The 4,561-nt window shown below is 38.3% G+C and overlaps 1 long non-coding RNA gene across 1 annotated transcript; it reads left to right on the plus strand.

Moving 5' to 3' along the window:
- Positions 1 to 412: 412 nt before the first annotated feature.
- On the plus strand, positions 413 to 2,546 carry LOC113539127 (uncharacterized). Its single transcript, XR_008301498.1, has 2 exons — positions 413 to 520; positions 651 to 2,546. It is a non-coding gene; the product is annotated as an uncharacterized LOC113539127 (long non-coding RNA).
- Positions 2,547 to 4,561: the final 2,015 nt, after the last annotated feature.

A 4,561-nucleotide genomic window follows, 5' to 3' on the forward strand; every position in this document is an offset into this window, starting at 1 on the left:
CTTTACTGACTGCCCCAAGAACTGCCCTTATGATTATAATACTTGAGTTTAAAGTTGCTTTCTATTTGACATGTTAAACATGTTGAAAGTATTGTCTGTAGTAATCACACCCACAATACAGATCTGGTAGGCACAAAAATGCTGTAGTATTAACAAGACTGTGAGTCTTTCTTCATAAGTAAGGCACTCATTCCCTTGACCCACTCCATAAGTATGGTCATAATGGCTGTGAAAGAACATCCATCACCAGCAAGAATTAATCAAGAAGTGCCAACTCTCTTATATTTCTGTTTGGCTATTGAGTTGATTAGCAAGGGAAAAAATCCTGAAAATCTTGAGTACAAATGATTTTTTTAACCCAAATCTCTATTACACTTTTAAATCACTGCTGTGATATTTTTTGTTTCCCAACAGTTTCTAGCCAGTGAATTATGAGCAGTATTAGCATCCACGGCTGAGGTGCAACAGCTTTCTGGATATGGATGATATGAGGATAGAAGTGAAATGAGGATTGAGAGGGGTAAGCGTGATGACGGGGGCTGTTTCCGACAGGACCATCCCCTCTCATTCATCATCATTTGGTGTTTTAATGGCCTGACACGGCTGGCAGTACTGAGGAACTGCTGTGGCTCTCTCTCTCTCTTCCTCAGATCGTCTCTCTCCATCTCACTCATCCGCCTACAACTGTTGTCGCAGTGTCGCTCTCTCCCACTGCAGATGCCACGCTGGCTTGCTTCCCGCTGGCACGGAAGGGCCAGATTGGTACCGGGATCAGCTCCAAGATGTCCAAGATCCGCTTCAGATTCAGGAAAGTCAAGCAGGACAGACATGAGCAGTGACAGAATTATTGTGCATATTGCAGAACTATAATGCGCTTTGAGGGAAAAATGATTTTGTGGCAAGTCTTTGCGCATATGATTTTGTGTGTGGGTGTGTATGTGTGTAAGACTGCTCTGTTAGGCAAGGGTTTGCAGTGTGGGTTTAGGATGTATCTGTATCTGTTTAGTACTCAAAAATATTCATATCTGTATCTGTATTCTGACTTGAACCCTTTAAACCAGAAGTGCTGTTTGTTTGTTTGTTTTAATATGAACCCTACCTCTAAAATATAAACAATCTAGTAGCCTAGTTAAACCACTGCAACTCTGGCCAAGCAGCTACTATGTGCATCGTGCTGTTCCATGTGTTTATGTTAATGAACATGGTCTTTCTTTGTCCTATGATCTTCAAATTTAACCACTCGCACCTGCATGAAAGTAAAAACTTCACACCCACATGGCTTTTTTATTGTTTCCCAATACACACCTCCAGTCTCAACCACATGCCAGTGGAAAGCTTTCTAAAAAAAAATTCCTACACACTTCTTTTTAATCTGCTAATGCAAGGTGGTCTGTCTGATTTGGATTGGGAGATATATTTCTCCACTCTAGAGAAGCAACCATCACTAGCAGGGAATCTCAGGTGTGAGTTCCATTACCCAGCACCGGTACCTCTGCTCTTCAACTTCATCAATCGTGATTCCCTCAGTGCCTCCTAGCCCCCATGCCAGATAGACCTCAGGCCTTCAAACGGAGGTGGTGGGGGGATTATTCAATTATCTTCGGCCACACAAAATGAAGTATGACAGGCTCCCAGTGAGCATATCGTAGGCTACATGTCAATGTCAATGAAAGGATACCAGGCTATTAAAAGCTTTGGTCCTCAGTTTAGTTTCCTTTTTCCTTGCAGTAAGTGGAACATAGGGAATTAAACTGTCCACTATTAATGGGATGTGATGGCAAGAAGACGGCAAGAAGAAATGTTGTGGAACAGTATTGGAACAACATTTGAGCAATTCTGGAGATCTTGTATGCCTCAGGAGATGGGAGAACTTTTGTTGATTCAAGCTCTCCATTTAGTGCATTATAATCTCTTGTTCACCCCTCTGTCATCTATTGATGCTTGGTTGATACCTTCACTCCATAGGGATGAAGGTTATGTCGAGGACAGCAAGATTGATTAGAGCAGGCTGACAGCAGAAGCCTCTGAGACAGACATAATGCTTTCCTTTTCTTCATAGTTGTTTTCCACAAATAAATCACTGCAATTTATAGAATTTCTACCTCAAGAAGTCTGTTCTTTCAAACCACCAAGTCTTACTCAAATAGTGGCCAAAGATGTCTGTGTTTCTGTGTAGCCAATCATAAAAAAAATTGATTGACACAAAACACTGTTATTTTGCACTGTGGATAAATAGTGAATTATGCTATTAGGCCAAGATGTTAGTCCAAGAAGTGAACTCATTAGGGAATTTTTGGGTACTTTCTCTTTGATCACAGAGACACAGTATCACTGTGTCAAATACAAATTATGTAACATTTAACAATGTGCATTTAGATGTATTTTTTGAGGCTTTGTATTCTCATCTCTTCACCTATTTCTGGTCTGTTTCCATGGTAGTATAAATGAGAAAGACATATGAGCATAATTTGGACCCGGACTGTGTGTTCACTAATGGAGCGCTATGATGTAAATGCCACCAGAATTAAAGATTCTATTAGATCTCATATCTCTGTTCTCTGTTCATTTTGTGTCTCATTAATGAATTAAAGATTTTGAAGGTTAGCTCTAGTCATAGCTTAATTACATCTTTCTGAAGCCATGCTGTGATGAGTAAAACATATATAAATTGGATATATGTATCAAATGCATATTATGGTTTATAGCTGAGTCATGGAGTGCCAAAGGAAATTCTGTGTTATTTGTTACTGCACTTTCCAGTCATAAAAACCAGAACCCAGGCTTCAATCAAGCTTCAATTTTCTTCATTTTTCTGCAGCAGCTGTATCTTGCATTTGCATCTGTTATATTGGCCAACTTTAATCAACTTCCCATTCTGGTCACCATTTCGAGTCTCACAAATATCTACGGATAAAATCATTTAACCAAGCACTCATGTCAACCTCCATCCATGTTGGCCCTTGTCTGCCTGGCTAGCTTTACCTCAGCCTCTTGATACAACTCCTCAAAGAAGTGCATCATATCTGGCTTGTGCCTGGAAACTGAACTTTAAGACTAGGAGAGGATAAGCAATATTTTTGTTGGTCTTTTTGACCTAGTTTATACCTGAATGTTGAATTTCCCTCACTCCTTCCTCAGAGTCTAGGAGACTTTCCAGAATCTAATGACATTGTTGCTTTTTAGATTATTTATTTGTTTCTTTGTTATTGTTATTTTATGTCATTTTATTTTAATTGGTTCCTTTTTCTTGAGGAAAACAATCATAGCTATCATAAGACAGCATCTAATCCAGTTGCTGTCTGTGGAATCAATATGGGTCTTCTGATGTTTTCATTTATCAGCACAAAACAAGATGTGTCCTCCAGTCAAAGGCCAGGCACACAGCATGATAGGAAACATCATCAATAATCATAGAATGTCAGCTCAAAGGTGAAATAATAAAAAGGAGGAAAAAACCAAACACCTCTCTTCAGAGAGAGACAGGATTCTCACAGTGCATTGTTCTTGTCAAATACCAAGTGTTGGTATGTTGTTAACAACAGAAAGCGAAACTTTGTACTGTTTGTGTTTCAGTGGTTGGAGAACCTGATGGTGATGCAAGAAAATATGGGTTAAATTCTGCCTTGTGGTTAACGTGGGAAGCTTTGAATAAAACTCATGGATTTGCTCCAGTACGTCTCTGAATGAAATTGCTCTTTCTAATTTGGAAAAAAAAAAACTACAGTTATTATGTTATCCAGTAGACAATGAATTTCTTCAGTGAAAACTGTTGAATCATACATTTACTATTTTAGGCCTGTTGGGCTCAAAAGTGGATAATTAATCATGAGTTTACTGAGTTGAAGCAATTCAAGAATTGTGTCTCCTCAGACTTAATGTTTGCATTTTTTAGCTTCTAACCTCTTCTAAAGTCTTGACTTCTAAAAAGATCAAATTTGTGTTGCTCATCTGGGGGAACCCTTAAAGAGATTATGTAGAACTATCAGAAAGGGTTACAAACCTTTTAGAAAGATAAGATTAATTACACAAAGAATCATCTGAAAAACTTTTTTTAGTAGAATTTTACCTAGAACCCCCTCTGATATGTTCGAATAATGTAATGTGATCTTCAACTAGTCACACTGACCATCAGACTGTGTACTTTTTAGGAAAAAGGTTTCTTCAGCTTTCTTCAGGGTCTGAGGGAACCCTTATGTATAATCTTAAAACAAATGTTTTAACTCTCTGTCAAAGAAGCCTTGGGAAATCTTTTTTCAAGCAGCATAATCCTCTGCTATATGTCCTTGAGATCTCTGCATCTCTGTTTCATTATCTGTGTGTGACAGTTACTGTAATATATCCAGTAGAAGAACTCAAAACTCCAAATGACACTCTGAATGCACAAGCAACCTTTTGGAAAAATATGTGGAAGCTGCGGTTAATTGTTATTTGAAGCTGCAATTAAAAAGCTGGAAGCTTTAGATAATAGACATAAAAAGGATGTTCTAAACTGTCTAACATATGACCTGAATATAGTTTGATCAGTATTTTTTTTTTTTCAGTTGGCACTCTCCATAGTAAA

Source organism: Pangasianodon hypophthalmus, chromosome 3, assembly GCF_027358585.1.
Source record: "Pangasianodon hypophthalmus isolate fPanHyp1 chromosome 3, fPanHyp1.pri, whole genome shotgun sequence".
Taxonomy (NCBI): Eukaryota; Metazoa; Chordata; class Actinopteri; order Siluriformes; family Pangasiidae; genus Pangasianodon; species Pangasianodon hypophthalmus.